Source organism: Crocodylus porosus, unplaced genomic scaffold (assembly GCF_001723895.1).
Source record: "Crocodylus porosus isolate Cpor-Errol unplaced genomic scaffold, CroPor_comp1, whole genome shotgun sequence".
Classification (NCBI taxonomy): domain Eukaryota; kingdom Metazoa; phylum Chordata; order Crocodylia; family Crocodylidae; genus Crocodylus; species Crocodylus porosus.
In genome coordinates, this window is record NW_017728906.1 from 144,051,956 (window position 1) to 144,070,104 (window position 18,149).

General features: G+C 39.2%; 1 long non-coding RNA gene across 1 annotated transcript; it reads right to left on the bottom strand.

Moving 5' to 3' along the window:
- Positions 1-2,045: 2,045 nt before the first annotated feature.
- On the bottom strand, positions 2,046-17,259 carry LOC109306241. Its single transcript, XR_002099899.1, has 3 exons — positions 17,247-17,259; positions 12,651-12,656; positions 2,046-2,163 (listed from the first exon to the last, which is right to left on the bottom strand). It is a non-coding gene; the product is annotated as an uncharacterized LOC109306241 (long non-coding RNA).
- Positions 17,260-18,149: the final 890 nt, after the last annotated feature.

Genomic DNA, 18,149 nt, shown 5'->3' on the forward strand with positions numbered 1-18,149 from the left:
GAGTATATTTGTGTAAAGTAAAGCCTAAGCTATTTTTTTTTATATTGGTGAATGCTTACATGCTCCTGATTTAACAGTTATAGATAGAAGTAGTTAGCTGTGTTACGATTAAGTCAGGCAGAAAGCGAGTATGTAAATTCTTTAAAACTTTGAGATTCAGTCCTACAATCTACAAAAATTAATTGACTTCAATGAAATGCTCTATTCAGCCTCTGGAAAATTCTGAGTATCTTGGTTAGGGATTGTGTTTAAACTTGCTGAAGCTGGTGGATGTGAATGTCTTCTTTCCTTTAAGACAGTTGTAAGAAACCCTTTAAAATTCTTGATGTAACCCAATAATCAATATAAGAAAATCAGCCACCATTCCACAAGCACATAACAAGGCTCATGAAGATGCTGAACTGAGTGGGACAATGAGTTTCTTAATAGACTTCTGTGGCAAATTTAAGGCATACAGCATTACTTAGTAGAACTGCATTTGTGAGATATAGGCAAAATTCCAGAGCTGATAGGAGGGGTCATAAAAAGGACTCTCTCCCAAAAGTGTGGAGGAATGACCATTCTACTATCCTCAGAAAAAAAAAGGGGAAAGAGAAAGATAGAAAGATGCTTCAAGATATGAGCCAAGAGAATGTCTCCTCTGCTGGATCTTTTTTGTTCAATGTCTTTAGCACATTTTTGTCATTTTACATGCAAATAGTAGTGTATCTAAAATATCTGGCTAGTTATTTAAATTCTCTTCCTAACAAAATTAACCTAAAGTTCCTTTTTTTTAAATTAACTACTCAGGTCAGAAAGACTTTAGTAAAAGTTGATTAAAAGAATGTGGGGGTTTTTTTCATATTTTTCAAACAACTCTGTTAAGGCAACTCTCACTTGATCAGTGATGCGGTTTTTTTGAAAGTCAGATTACTTGCTTAAATACATACTTATCATTTACTCTTGAATTTAATAAACTATAAGCTATTATTTTCCCTTTAGAATAATATACATCTGTTTACCCCTTTTGTCCCCAGTGAATATAATTTATATTATGAGTCTAAATAATTGATCTTATTTCAAGGCTAAAAAGGGGAGTACTAATAGGCTAGGGACAGACATTCAAAATGTGTGAGCCTGACTTGATTCAGTCTTTTCAGGTTAGTCTAATCTGGCTAGGCTAAATCACTTAATAACTGCACAGACAGAGGTCAGGGACAGACATTGCAAAAACTGCTCTGAGCCAAATCAGTTAAGTCTATACTATATTCAACCAGCTTTATCTGAAACTGTTTTCAGCCCTTTTCAAACTGATTTATGTGTACTGAACATCTGTTCTGTTACATGTTTAAAGGATTTTCTGATCACCTAAACAGTTTCATGTGTAATGTCTGCCCCTAGTCAGAAAGATTATGAGAGACGAATGATTACTAACCCTCAAAAATTTTGTTCATACTCTTGCCAGAGCTTAGAAATTTCTATACAAAACATAAAAAAATCTTCAAAGCTTCCTTTTACACACAAGATATTCACTTCAACTGTATTAAATTAATAGAGTCATAGAATCATAGAAAATTAAGGTTGGAAGAGACCTCTGGAGGTCATCTAGTCCACCCCCCTGCTCAAAGGAGGACCATCCCCAACTAGATCGTCTCAGCCAAGGTTTTGTCAACCTGGGTCTTAAAAACCTCCAGGATTCCACAACCTCTCTGGGTAACCTGTTCCAGCATTTTAATACTCTCCTAGTGAGGAAATTCTTCCTAATAGCTAACCTACACTTTTTTTGCTGCAACTTGAGACCATTGTTTCTTGATCTGTCATCTGCCACCACTGAGAACAGTCTAGCTCCATCCTTTTTTGAACCCCCCTTCTGGTAGTTGAAGGCTGCTATTAAATCTTCTCTCAGGCTTCTCTTCTCTAGTCTAAATAAGACCAGTTCCTTCAGCCTTTCCTCATAAGTCATGTCCCCCAGCCCCTTCACCACTTTTATTGCCCTCCACTGGACTCTCTCCAATTTGTCCACATCTGTATTGGAGTCCCCAAAACTGGACACAATGCTTCAGGTGTATCCTCACCAGTGCTGAATAGAGGGGAATAATCATTTCCCTTGATCTGCTGACAACACATCTACCAATATACCCCAGTATGCCATTATCCTTCTTGACAACAAGTGCACACTGTTGGCTGACATTCAGCTTAATTTCCACTGTAACTCCCAGGTCCTTTTCTGCAGAGATGCTGCCTAGCCAGTTAGTTCCCAGCTTATACTGGTGCATGGAATGCTTCCATGTCATGAGGTCCCTTCCAGCCCTAAACTTCTGTGGATCCATGAATCCTAAGTGGAAGACTTTGCACTTGTCCTTATTGAACCTCATAAGATTCCTTTTGGTTCAATCCTCCAATTTGTCTATGTCACTTTGAATCCTAGCCCTACCCTCCAGAATATCTACTACTCCCCACAGCTTGATGTTACCTGCAAGCCTGCTGAGGACATACCCCATAGCTTAGTGTCATCTGCAAACTTGCTGAAGGTGCAATCTATGTCATCTTCCAGGTCGTCGATGAAGATATTGGACAAAATGTGCCCCAGGACCAACCTCTGGGGCACTCCACTTGATACCAGCTACCAACTAAACATTGAGCCATTGACTATGACCCTCTGAGCCTGATAATCCAGCCATTTTCTATCCCTCTGACAGTCTATTCATCCAACCTCTACTTCCTTAGTTTCCCTTTGAAAATGTTGTGGGAGTGAAGATTTTAGCAAGGTTTTTGATCCAGTCTCCCACAACATTGTCAAAGCTGATAACTAATTATGATGGAAAACATAAGCAAGAAAGAGAAAGCAAAAAGAAGACATTTCACAAAATACATATCACATTTGCTTAAATTTACCCACATGTGTAATCTTATTAGAATCAAGTTGTGCATTTGCTTTTGCAAGACAGGGTCCCTAGATGCAGTGCTGCTGAACATTGTAGACAATAAATTTATCAGTGATAAACAGTAACGTTTTGGATGACATTTGATTTTAAGAATCGCTTACTCAATCAAACAGCAGAAATATTTTGTGGGACTTAGGTGTCAACACAAAACAAATTGAAAATATAACTCTTTGCCACAACTGTCCACAAACACACTGCGGAGCAAAAATTGTTCATAGAAATTATTCAGTGAAAGATTGTGAATAATGGACTAATTTAGGAAAATCAAAATCTGTTCATGGACAATTTGTGAGCTGAAGAGAGTTGAAATTCATCAGCTAAATTATTTGCTATAAATTATTCACCATTCTCTAATGAGCACCCAAAAATATGGCTGCTTATCTGACTATTCCAAATTATATAAACTGCTTTTCTCTGGAAGCTGTTATGTTTCCAGAAATACTGTGAGCACAGGCTTCCTTTTGTGATTTCCATATGTCCTAACTGATTTTCTTCAAGTTATATTCCTGGCAAAACTGTGAAGTACAGAACAATGAAAAAATGGAACATGCTAAAGAAAATAATCACATCTTCCATATCACAAAATCTGTTCTCACCAGCATTAGTTCAAACTTGAGATGAAGGTCAAGAGCTTACAAAGCATTAAGGTGGGCTTAGGCACCTAACTGTGACTCTACTTCACCCTGTTCAGGTCCTTGATTCAGTCTGGATGCTTGTTTCTTAAAAGGTAGAAACTTTGCCACAAAAATGTTCTCCATCTGTTTTATTCAATAAAGGACAGTGGCTCAGCTTCAAAAAAAATAAACACTAAAGAAAGAGCTAAGTAATAGCTGACCTCTGGTGTGATGGTTAGAACATTGTTCTGTGAAGTTAGAGAAATATAAGGTCAAACCAATGTAGTGTAATAGAATGCATGTGTCCTACTTTCTGGCCAAATATCCTAACCACTCAGCTATTGCAGCTAAACATTCAGGTCCTAGGTCTTCCCTACCATAACCAATTCACACATTTTCAGTCCATGGATATGAATATAAATCCAAAAAAGCAATGCACACATAGCTGAGTAAGAGCCTGACCTACGAGCAGCTTACTGAACATCCACGCTATTGGTGAAATAGAGTTCTAAGTGGCATTTTTAGCACTTGTGTGGCTAAAATACTGCCATCTAGACACATAAAGAGAAATAGATTTCATAGATTTCATAGATATTTGGGCTGGAAGGGTCCCCGGAAGATTATCGAGTCAAGCCCCCTGCCCCAGAGGCAGGAAGTCAGCAGGGATTATAGGATCCCAGCAAGATAAGCATCCAAATGTGTCTTGAAGGCATTCAAAGTGGGTGCTTGCACCGCCTCTGGTGGCAGTCTATTCCAAACCTTGGGAGCGCAGATAGTGAAGAAGTTCTTTCTTACGTCCAGCCTGAATCGGTCACAATGGAGTTTGTGACCATTCAATCTTGTCATCCCTTGTGGGGCTCTGGTGAACAGACATTCCCCCAGATCCTGAAGAGCACCCCTGAAGGTTCATGTTCATCTTGTGGTCAACCGCGACCCCCAAGTCCCTTTCATCTGTAATGCTAACCAGTGTAGCACTACCGAGCCTATAAGCATGGTACAGGTTTTTCCTTCCAAGGTGGAGAACCTTGCATTTTTCGGTGTTGAATACCATTAGGTTCTCATCCGCCCATTTCATGAGTCTGTCCAGATCTACCTGGATCACCCTCCAATCCTCAGGTGTGATGCTTTACCTCAGAGTTTCATGTTGTTGGCAAACTTGGCCAGTCTGCTTCTGACACCAATGTCCACATCATTGATGAAGATGTTAAACAGTATAGGCCCTAGGACAGACAGACCCCACTGGTCACAGCACACCAAGATGATTGGCTCCCATTGACCACCACCCTCTGGGTCCTACCATGGAGCCAGTTCCCCAGCCAGTGGATCATGGTGATGTCAAGGCCACAGTTAGCCAGTTTAGCCAAGATGTGATCATGGGATACCAGATTGAAGGCTTTTTTTAAAGTCAAGGTATACAACATTGATCTCTTCCCCCTTGTCCAGGTGATACATCACCTGGTCATAAAAGGAAATGAATTTCAACCAAGTCCACTTACATGCCTAATAGGTAGAATAGAATCTGGCCCTTGCTGTGTAGTAGTTTCTTTATCTGAACTGATTAGTCAGTTTCAAGTCAATACCACTTTGACCTCATAGGAAATGACAGATCTGCCTCTTAGGTTGTTAATGTGTTCAGTTTAGTCTTTGTGATTCAGGTATCAAATGGTGTTTAGATATGTTACTGGAAGATAAACTTACATATTTTGTCATTTGGGTAGTTTTAATTCATCCCCTTATGCTAAGTACAGTTAAGAAGCTCAAGGATGAATCAATTCAATCTTTGCAGGTTACCCTAAGCTGCACAGACTGAATCAATAAGCAAGTGAACAGACGTTCGGTTTTGATTCCAGAAATGCAGCCACATGCCTGCAATGGCCCATGCCAAAAGCTAGGGACCTGTGTGGTGGGGGGACTGAGGGTGAGGTGAAAAGCAACGTAGGATGCTGGGGTACTGTGGGTTAACTGGAATCTGAAGGGAGCTGAGACAGAATTTCAATAAAGCAATTTAACCTAAATCAGTTAAGTCTGATACTACACCCATCCAGATTTATTTTAAACCACATTTTTGCTATTTTGTAAGTAGTTTATGTGCATTGAACTTCTGTTCTGTTACAGATTTGAACTTGTTTCCAAACACTTATACTGTTTTTTGTGTAATTTTGTCCCTAGCCTTAAAAAAAAAAAGTTTTGCTTTAGTGCCTGGTCTTATTGGGTGTTTTTACACCTGTTCTGGGGGTGGAGGGTACTTTAGAGTGGCTTTGTAAGCTGCTCTAATTAAAGTGCCCACAGTGTCTTGGTCAACAAACTTTAGTTAAAGTGCCCCCATTGCCATTTTGAAGCATGGGGATGCTGGTACATGAGACATGGAGACTGGCTGGAGCATGCTAATTACACCATCAGAGCACTTTCTCAGCACATGTACAGGTGTCCATTGTCCTTGTTCATCCTGTTTCTATCATTTCTTTCTATTTGTTCACCACATAATAAACAAGATTCTTCTGTCAGTTCTTTCCCAGTAAATAACTATAATAGCAATGCACTTTAAGAAATGATAAATTGTTGGTTTTGTTGTTGCTGTTGTTGCTACTTCTGTTTACAATGGATGTCATTAAACTTGAGTGTCACACTTGGAATGATTCAGGGGTGTTGGTTGTAGGTGTATTGGTCTAAGGACATAGGCAGATAAGGTTTTTGGGGGTAAATCCGGTATCTTTTATTAGACCAACTAGAAGGGCTGGAAAAATTTGTAAGCTTCTGGGTAGAAAAACCCTTCTTTGGGCAGAGCAAGTGTCTTTCAGTTTCCAGACAGGGATACTAAGCAGCTTGGAATTTGTTAATAGCTATTTGGTAATGGTCAAACACTCTGTGCACATCCTAAACATCTGTGATTATGTCTGTATCTAGCAATTAATATTTAGTCCAATTCTGAGACTAGAATGAGCTACAATGAAACCTGATACAAAGTCCACTGAAGTCAATGAGGTTTCAAGTGTTACTAGGAACAACAGGTATAACCTAAAGTTTTGATTGTTTGTGGATTTTCATTTTTTATTGTATTGCATTCTGATTTTAATAGCAGTTCATAATTCAAATTTCATACAACATTCAGACAATAACCCTGAATCAGCCCTGATTTTCTAGATTCAAAACTCAAATTTTCCAATTTTCCAATTTTTTGAGGACTGTGGTGATGGAAAACCTGTGTGGGTAATATATACATCAATGTGAAGTAAAGATACCAGTCAAATTTGACCTTTCTGAAAAGCATAAGAAAAGTACATTCAGCTATTTTTTTTGAAAGAATGAAAGCTATTATACAGAATGTCCACAGTTGCAGATTTCACAGGTTTCTGCACTGGAGCTGCTAACTACTTGTTGCATGATTACTGCCTACCTTCTCTGCTGGAGACGCCCAGGGAAATCTGTGGGAAGTGGCAAGGTGGACACACCTTGCATGAGCTGAGCCTTCCATTACCATATTGAAGCATCTTAAGAGAGACAAATGGTTTCAAGATGGTTTCTATGAATCCTGATATCTCTTCATTGGGTGAAACCAGACAACAACTATGCACCAGCATGAATAACCAACAACAACAAGAAGACAGAGACAGCTGAACACAGGTAGAAGAATATGTTTCACAGAGTAAACACTCTGTATGACCTCACAGTTCTTGTGCTCAAAGAAATCTACCCAACAATTGTGTGAACAGAACTTCATCAGTCTACTGGACACTAAGTACCAGGGACTTAACAGACAATGACTTCATGGTCCACCTAACCACATACTCACTAACATCTGCACTTCACAGGTGATAATGACCCACATTAATATGTTCCATCTTCAGTTTAGCTCTGCTGGGACTTCTTCCTCCCTTGGGGACTGAGGAAGGGTATTGTGATACTTGAAAGCTTGCCTATGTCTATATTGACCTTAGAGTTGATCCAATAAAAGGAATCACCCAGAAGAATTCTTGCTTCTTACATAAGTCCTGACCCATCATGGCAACATCTCCTCAAAATTACCAAAACAGGAGTTGAAGAAGGTATTTTCTGAGTCAACTCCAAAACAAGAACCGGAACTCATTGGCACTTCTCAATCAGAAAAGTAGTATGGGCATGCTACTTTTTTATTTAAATAACTAGCTTCTGTTTGTGTTCATATCAGCCTGTACACTGCAAGCAATAGTTGTCTCTCTCTTCCATTGATGCAACTCAACTGGACCAGACCCTGGTCTCTGTAACTAACATATAATTCAAGGTGCTGATGGAAGTACAACTCCCTGCTGTAACTGAGAATGATTTGCAGGAAGCGTCCTGAGTTACAGTGATCCCCTGGAAGAAAGAGAAGTTCATTATTGGTCCCAGGGGGATGGGTGGTGAGTGGAGGGGAACAAGCTGATTGCTGTGATCCCATAGCAATGCAGCTTGATTCCTTTATCAATGGACCGTCCTCCCAGCAAGACTGCAAAGTTTTCAGAATGCGAAGGAGAAAAGGGAACAGAGGGAGCTCATTCTAGGGGTTCTCTAACCAGCACTGGAAGGTGGGGCAGGTTAATTGAAGCCTCCCCCAACTGAGGGGTCCCTCCATCTTGAGGTGGGACTCTAATATACCCACCCCAACTTCTAGTGGGGGCTAAGAAACCCCCAGAACAAACTTTCTCTGCTCCCTTTTCCCCATCCCATTCTGAAAACAGCTTGAGGTTGGCAGGCAGCACAGAGAAAAGTTACAGAAGATGTTCTGTTTTGAAACATATTCATCTGACTCCTCATGCAATGGGGATTCAGATTTTCAACCAATCAGCTATTTTTTAAGCTGTATGCAGCCATGCACTTGTGTTTGGTCATGATGACTATAAACTGCTTTCTGTGGCCAGATGTTTGTCACTTCTGTCTGCACCCTCAGAATAATACCATTGCTTACAAATATAGCAGTACTCAATATTTAGGATCATAGAAAAGTAGGGTTGTACGGGACCTCACAAAGTCATCTAGTCCAGCCCCCTATCTGAGGTAGGATCATTCCTGACTAAACCATCCCAGCCAAGTATAGGACCAGAGGAAAGTAGAGTTGGAAGAGACCTCACATAAAAACAAGGGAATCATTTGCATTAGTTATTAGCTACAATATATAAACTGCCCTGGGAACAGTGCTTTACTTCTGGGGCTCAAGGATACCTTCTTTACTTTCTCTCCTTTTTTGCAATTTCCCTCTGAATCTTTCCTTCATAGCAGCCCAATGGAGTATCTTCTACAAAAAAAGGTGCAGGATATTTTCAAACTAGCATGACCCATAGCTTTGTGATTGTTGCACCACGCTAGGATATAGAAGATGTATGCTCCTACCCTAAGATGTATGCTCCTACCCTGTGATGCTGAGAGGGGGCCTAGAAGCCAAGGTGTTACTTTACATAGAAGTCAGTGCCATTGTTTGTTAGATGGACATACAGGTTCGGGAGTTGTCTCTCCACACAAGCTGTGAATCCTATAAAAATGCCTTCCTCTTAGGATGTCAGGATCAAGTTAAATGGCAGTGGATGGTAGTATCTTTGGCTTCTGTTTATAATGGATATAATTATAAGACTTCCCATTGAGAATATGGAGAGTGATGCATATCTGATAGCACATAAACACTGCCCATTGAAAGAATGGGGGAGTCCCATTATTTGCCAGACAAAAGATGTTCCACATCTGGCAGTGCACAAGGTAAGAACAAGAGAACTATGCACCTTCACAGAATCTATCTGATTACATCCTTGAACTGTTAGATTAGAACAAAAAGAAGCTAAGCCAGGGGTGTCTTAGCCAGTGGAGCAAATAGAGAAGCTGAACAAAGAATAAAAATAAATACTAAGCTCCAAAGAATTGGATCAGGGATTGTCAGTAAGCTGGAATTCTAGATGTTCTGGGAGACTGAACCACAAGGATATCCATGTAGAGGAGCTGATCCAAAGACAAGGGCCACTGATGCCCAAGGTACCCCAATATTAAGACAGTCCACAAGGATGAAACTGTCCTAGAGCTGCAGACCCTAGAAGCCTGGGTTGCTCAGCAGGCCCTCTAGTAAGTTGGCAGAAAATTCTAGAAATCCTAAGATACCCGTTTCTAGAAAACCTATATTTTCTTTAAAATAGATGTATGTCTCTGAAACATTATGGTTTTGGTGAATCAGGATTTTCCAATAAATTCCAGTTTCCTCAGGCATACCCAGAAAACTGGTTTTGAGTCAGAAGGAGGAATGGATGTTATATATGCATTGAGTTTGGCTTCTTGAGATTCTGCTAGGACTTTTGAAAAGTCCTAGCAGAATTTCAAGAAGCTGAAGGAAATGGGGAAATGCTTGCACCTTTCATGATGCCATCTGATGTTTTCCTATAAAATGGTGAGTGATTTCAAAAGCCACTATTCTCTAAATATGGAATGTATCATGAAGACTGCACTTAACAGGTTTCAACACAGAAAAAAAGCTGTGTACCTAACTTTTTATATGTCAATGGTAGTTGCTTTCTTTCTGGTAAATTAAAGAATTGGTATAGAAGCAGACGTTAAACTGTTATTATGAATACTCTTCTTACTATATAAACATGAAATAACCTAATGAAGTTCTTTTCCACTGACCAAGCCTTTCTTTAACATCTCTTGGAGTTGTACATGGTTTTACTTATTGCATGCAATTTAAAATAACATTTTATGTCTCCAGTTTATTTTCCTATTTATTATAGAGCTTCTGGTAAAACTTAATGCCATTTATCCATTATTTCCTCATTATTAGTTCTATATTGGGTGAGACGTGCTGCTATGAATTTGTGACAGAAAAAAGAAACAAATTCATAGGATGACTGGAAAATTACTATGGATATATCCATATATATCTATATAGCTATACACACACTGAGTTATGACTATAGCTATATAGGTATATAAATGTGTGTGTATGTGTGAGTATCACGCATTTCTAGTTTCATGACAAAAAAATTAAAAACGAGGAAATACAGTAATAATATTTTCTTCAGTGTAAACCTCTGACAGAAGGGCTCAACATTTTGTTTCTAGTTTTTACAAAATACCAATACATAATTTCTGCTAGACAAAGGATATTTACACACAGGTATGCATACTTGCCTTCTGCCAAATAATAGCTCTTAAAAGGGCAAAATTCCAGTGATTGCTAGTTGTGCTGTTACGTGACTATAAAATGTCTCATTATACAAATAATGTTGACCTTTTTCCCTCAAATCTGTCTAATCATTTTTTTTAAATCTCATTTATAACTTGGTAACTATGACACTAGAGAAGCTCATCATGATCATGCTTCAGAAAGCAATAACAGTGATAAATTGTATTTCTATTTGTTTTAGGATGATGCCTATTTAAATTGACTAAAAAAGCTAAACTTTAATTGGAAAAGTTAATTCTTTAATGAAACAGATGAGTTTGTTCATTTTGTGCCCATTAACACTGTAAGTGTTGAGTACAGTTGAGTTGATCTTAAACTTTACTAACAATGTGAGAATGAAATATGCAGCTCTTGGGTCCTATTTCCACTTTAATTGCAATCCAGACAGTTTCCAAAAAAAGGGCAGTTTGTTTGGGGGGTTTTTTCACTTTCTTCATTTTGAAATTTGCCCTAAGGGCTCAATAATACAATATGCCAAACATTTTGCTCACAATTCAAGAAAATGCATAAGCACATGCTTAACTGATAATCTTAAAGTGATGTCATTGACTTTAAAGTATTCAGCACCTCTGCAATCAGGCTATTCTACTGGTGAACTGGTGCTTTTTTCTTAGGAAAATATGGTATATAAGCAATGGCTTCTTTCCATCTCAGCATGGACAGTGAACACATGATATAGAAAGATAATTTTGAAACTTCTAATATGGCACATTCACCTCTCACTTCTTTACCCTTGGCTCATGATTTCCTTGGACTGTCAGATCAATGTAATGTAAAGCAGGTCATTAAATGGCAGTAAACTGTCCCAGCCCCACCTTTCCAATGAATGTTTTGGTGAGCATTGGGAATGACTACAGTAATTCCCATAGCTTTGAAGAAGCCCAGTGAGCAGAGAAGGGATTATTGTTAAAAAAAAGAAAAAACAAATAAAAAAAGAGTGAGGTTAATGGCCACAGAAAAGGATAAGTGATTCTCTGAGCTCTAGCACTGGTTACCGTGTTGTGCCTTTTGACTTGCTCTTCTGTGTCATCTTCACAAGCCTGTTCTGCGTGCTCAATGCTATTTCTTTTTACCATTTCTCACAAAGCTTTCCTAATAATGCTGTCCTTTTGGAGCTTTACATTTAAATGGGACTTTAAGTTGACACTGTGAAAGTGCTCTCTGTTGGCCTACCTCAATAATGTTAATAGGAATGGAATTAAGCCACTACTGAGAGTGCTCAGAAATCCTACCCCAAATACCTCTAGCAAAGGAGAATCAAGAGAAAAAGCAACCCTGACAAAAATCATAATCCAAATGTCAAACAAACTTAGCATGCATATAAGTGGCGAGTTTAAAGAAAGTGCAAATACATGCACAGAGTTTTTCTTTCTCTGGGTATTCCTTACAATTCTAATGCAATGCTCAACATGGTCTGTTTCCTACAGAACTTCATTTAAAAAAAAGGGGGCGGGGGGGATTTGAAAATGAATAAGAGTTTAACCAAACTAGGTCTGATGACTTATTTTTATAGACTCATCTCTCTCACTCCCTTCAAATAGACATGTAGGCATCCCAGGTGCATAGGAAAAATGAGGGAATAAGCAACCACCTGGGCTCTAAGGAATGAGTCACAAAATGGAAACCATTCTCAGTCCCTCACCCAACCCATATCCAAAATACCCTCTTCAGCTCCTATGTCACAGTGATTTTTTGCCAACTTCTATCTTTTTCTCCTTTTCTTGTTTTTTTTTCTATCAGTCCCATTTAATACCCTATATTAGAATGAATATCCATGTGCATGCAAAATCTGTTTATAAATGAATAAGGGAGTTCAGGGTAGTGAAGCTATTAATACCTGCTATTTGCAGTGATGACATCCCTTCTAGATGGGTGTGCTGCCCTCACGCCAATCGTTATCTTTCCTTGATTATCTGCAACCCCCCCATGCTGTTCTACTTCATACTAGGGGGTTTCAGTAGCCTCACTGCACACAGACTCCTGGAGGTATAAATTAATGTGGTGAAGGTCAGAATTGGGTCTATATTTGCTGACAAAATGGCAAGTGCTATTTAACTGGGAAAGTGACTGGAATAAGGAGGCACTTTTCCAATTAGGGATTTAGGTACTTATGTGTAAAATGCTGTCATACCTTACTTTTTGGAGTCTGGATGCTACAGTAAAATCCAAAACTCAGGTACTCACACTCCTTATAAAGTACAAGGACAGAATTAGGTGCTTCAGAACAGCAAACTAAAAATACCTTGCACACTCAAGAGGGAAGCCACTGAAAACTAGCCAATAGGACATGCTAAGCCAGATCTGTGGAATCCAGGAGGCAAACATGCCAGGGGAGGTGTGGCTAAGTGGGATGAACATTTTCCTAGGAGAGAGTGTGACTGGAGTGTACTTAAGAATATCCTGGCTACCATGGTATTGAAAAGCCCAGAATGAAAAATGGTACTTGTAACGAAGAATCAGTGTTTTAAATATGGAAATTAAAGGATGGAAGAAGAAACAGACATTAATTGATCTGTCCCATATATTTAGAGAAAACTCAGTTCAGTGTCCTGTGAACAAAATTAGCCATGTAAACAATCCTTTCAAACTTTCTAGAACGAACTGAATATGTGTGTCCAAGTGATCGATCGAAGACAGAATTGCAATAAGTGAAAAAAAGAAAAAAAAAGGAAAGGGGGAAAGAAAGAAAGAAAAATACCAAGGAAATCAAGGCTTCTAAATATTTCTTGGCAATGGACAGACACAGCAGCCATTATCTGCTTGGCAACTAAACTTTCCTTGACAATGGTTTTTCTTGTCCAGATTTATGTCAATATTAATACTCATTAATTTGATAAACCTGTGATTTCCAGTCTGTGAGAGCCAGATTGCACTGAAATATCATGTACTAGCCAACACGAGAGTGTTAGCAAAGCACTGAAATAATTAATTGGCTTCTGTTGCCCCACACTCCTGTGGTTTTTCCACCTACTTCTCCAACTGCTTCATCAAAATATCCTTTGGCAGTTCTTTCTTTTCCCTTATCTGATCTGTTGTGTCACTTATAGTTCTGTCCTTTGGACTTTCTTCTTTTCTCTTTGAACCTTACCCCCAGGTAGCCATATCTACTCATATGACTTTTACTACCATCTCTTTACTGATGACTCATAAATCTATTTTCCCAACCAACTTTTTCCATACACTGTTTTTTCACATACTCTTTTGGTGGCCTACCAGTGGATTATCATGCATAGTTTCAAATTGCCAAAAGCTGAGGTCTTGTTCTCTTTCTTCCCAATATTTAACACATTCTTTCTATTTTATTGATATAAATAGAGGATTTTATAATTTTAGCATATTTATTTTCCATTTCTCCCTGAAGGCATAAGAAATTCACTGAAAATTAGTGTTGGAAGGGACCTCAGGAGGTCATCTAGTTCAACCCCCTGCTCAAGGTAGGACCACCCCCAACTAGATAATCCTAGCCAAGGCTTTGTCTATCCGGGTTTTTAAAACCTCCAACAATTGAGATTTGACAACCAAACTGGATAATGTGTTCTAGTGCTTTATTACCCTTCTAGTGATAAAGCTTTTCCTAATACCTAACTTAAACTTCCCTTGCTGCTACTTGAGTCTATTGTTCCTTATTCTGTCATTTGCCACTACTGAGAACAGTCTAGCTCCATCCCCTTTTTACGACCCAAATACTAAGTGGCTGGAGGCCAAACAGCTGCAGGCTACACCATCTTGAGCCATGGGCCTCTGGTCACATGCCACAAGAGCATCTCCCACCCTACACTACACTGCACACTGTGCACGCCCTCCCCCAACTCTGTATCATGCACTCATGTCCCTATAACTGATGCACTGCATGCCCACATAGCCCTAGGCTCACCCTCAGCACCCTAGGGCCAGCTGCACTGCACTGCTCCACTAGCTAGGGTGGGGGCAGGCAGTGAAAGCCAGAGGAAGAAGGAGGAGCCCAAAGACTCTGGCTGCTGTTGCAATGGTGGGAGTGTCAGTAGGCAGGAGCTCAGAGGCAGCTCTGGTATATATGAAGGGCTCATCCAGACTGAGGTGTCCCCACCCTTCTTACATTGCATCTTCCAATATTTAGAAGGCTTGGAAATCCTAATTCAGAGAATTCAGTTTCAGCCATACTATGTATTTAATGCTCACAGATTGACTTATCCTGCATGAATTTGTCTAATCCTCCTTTGAACCTCATTAAATTGTCAGCTTCTAGAATAGCTTGTAGCACTGTGTTCCACAAGGTAGTTACACAGTGAGTGAAAAATAATTTCCTTTTGCTTATTTTAAACCTGCACTTCACTAATTTCATTGACTGTCCCCTAGTAAAATATGGTGAATAGTAAATATGTATTCTTATTTTCTCTGCACCATTCTTTATTGTATAGATTTCAGTATGCCACCCCCACCCCCAATTCTTTTGTCTAAATTAAGAAGTCATAGCTCATTTAGTCTCTCCTCATACAGATGCCTGTAGATGCCTCTCCAAACAGAGACTGTTTTTAATAAGGATTCAGTAGATCTGCAGTTTCTTGTTTGGGTTCCATCAGGATTGTTGCGTGATTTTGTCACTTGATCTTTGTGATTTCCCATTGTTTGGTTTATCAATTTCCTCTATAACTCCTGTAGAGGCATCTCAGTGTGGCCCAGTTGTTGCCATGGCTTGCCATAGTTTCTGTCTTTTCTGTTTTACTTACTTGGATATTTAATTTCTTGAATGACTTTTATTTTGCCTTTTGTATTCTATGTAACTCTAACAGACCCCTTACTTGACCTGGGACTGACTGCCCGGTGTTTGACCTGGATCAAAACAGGAGCTACACAGTCATTTACACACATTACCCTCCCAAGCTGCATAGATGTTCCTTCACCACTAGGTGGTCAATAAGAGCACACAGCCTGAGAGTCTTATCCCTGGAATGAGCTGCAATATCTGCACAAACTTACAAAAGAATTGCTCAGGAAAAAGTGTTACTACATTTTATCTATCGTACTTCAGAGGGACTTACAGTGGGACAGTGGATGTATATATCTGTACAATCCCATAACAAAAAGCTTTCACCTGGGACAAAAGTGATGTCTTTTCATAATCCCATTTAACCATACTGACTCTTTTTTGTCCTGCTTACTATTTTTAAGATTACTCTTACTGCTGAAATGCTTATACAGCTCAATTATTTCCCTCGATTACTGCAACCTTCTCCCTGGCATTATAGAGAAGTTTCAAATATACAAAGGAAAATGGTAACCATCCAATAGGGTTTTTAAAAATAGACACACAATATTTAACAATAGAATTACATCTTTTATAATTTATATATGAAATGGAAATGTATTAAGGGAGAAATATATATATACGTGTGTGAGTATGTATATATGTATGTATGCAGAGATGAACCAACCAGAGTGCAGGGCCTAGGGCAAATCAGCCTAGGATGCTAGGAAGCCAGAGGCAGGTTCGGTTGTGGGGCAGGGGTGGCAAGTGGGTGGACGAGCCAGATTTGGCAGTTGGAGAGGGGGCATGGGGGGGCCGAGCAGCAAGTTGTGAAGCCGGTGGCAGTGTGAAGTCACCATGCTGCTCTGCCCAGCTCCACAGGGTCTGGGTCAGTTGCCCCGATTTGCCCCCCTAAAGACAGTCCTATATCCTGTGTGTGTGTGTGTGTGTGTGTGTGTGTGTGTGTGTGTGTGTGTGTGTGTATGTTAGATTTATATTTTAATTTCTAAAAAATCATTTTGGTACCATACCAATTCAGCTTTATGAACTCTTTTTTGTAAGGAATGTTTCTCAAATTTCCTCTCAGTCTATTTACAATATAATGGAGCAAAATATTTTATCATAGGCAAGACCTTGGCTTTTTTTTTTTCCTTTTAATATCTTTGCAAGTTGTATGTTGCCTTTTGTATCAAGTTGAAGCTTGACACTGTGGAAGCATTTTGCTAATAGTTTTAGTCTAATAGATTTAATGTAGATCAATAGTTTTTAGTTTAATAGATTTAATGTAGAAAGCACTGTAGAAAAACAAGCCTAAAGCATTTATGTGCCTGTGCAATACCTATGAAGGTTACTGTATCTTAAAAAACCTGAAAAAAATCTGGAAAAAATACATTTTCAGAGTTCCAACAAATTGAATTTGGAAAACACCAGCACCAGGTCTTCCACTGGACCTGTAGACCCACTCTGATGTTCTTATGCACTTCTTGGGCATGTCCATACATGTGCCTGACTCTGTAGCTGGTACTGCACAGTCATTTAGTACTTGCTTTATGTAATAGGACATACAGGTCATTTACCTAAAGCAAGTACTACATAACTGTACAGTACCAACTGCACAGTCAGGGGCATGTGTGGATGCACCAAAGAAGCGCATAAAGCAAGTACTAAACGACTGAGCAGTACCCACCAGTACTGTGCAGTTCCAAGGGTGTACAGGTCATTTTAGGCCCTATTGCACATTAGCTTATTGCTACTATGTATTAGCAGCATGCCTGCTGATGCTACATCACCATCATGATGAGCTACATCACCATAGCTTATTGCTGTATTGTCTCATGTAGACTTACCCCTCAAGTGGGACTATGTAAGAAAGTAAGTCCACCTTATTACAGGATCAACATTTTATACTGCAATTTTATTAAATGTGTATAGATCAAATGAGAAAAATGAGTCCCTGGCACAACTCTAATAATTTTAATGGAGTTATAGCACAACCCCATTCTGGCCTGTAACCCAGGTGTAATGTAGAATATGGACCACTTTCTAGATGTTCCAAACTTGGTTGTTTCTAAATTTTGTCCATTCTTCCTGAAGAATACATTCTAAATGTATCCATCCTCACAGTTAAAATCTTCTCAAAATGATCAACACTTCATCAAATGGTTCGTAGAAAATCATCATGCTTCACCTTTATACTTCAGAAGGCACAGTCACCTTAGTGAGCACCTGTGCTCCCATACTCTACTCTTCTGCTGAGTTTAAAGACAAGTTTTACAATGAACTGGCTAGTGTTTTCAGTAAAATCCTAACAATTGAGAACTTACATCTCCTTGGGGGCTTTAATGAATCCTGGCTAATTTTCCTGGACAAAAGCTGTTGGTGTTTTGATGGATAACATAACATTAATCACCAGCACATTCTTTCAAATGAAGCCATGCCATAAAGTATCATGGAGGAACCCAAAATTCAGGCACCAACACCATTTGGACCTCATCACCAGTAGATGGTCCAATCTCAATAATGTCCTTCTTACTTAGAGCTAGCATAGTGCAGACTGCAACACTGATTACTTGCTTGTGGTCACTAAGATCAAACTGAAACCAAAGAAAATCTTCTAAACTAAGTATCAGTGTTTGTCATACATTAACATCACTAATGCATCTAATAATCAGAAAACCTTACAGCTTATGGAAGCTCTGGAGGAAGCTGTTCCA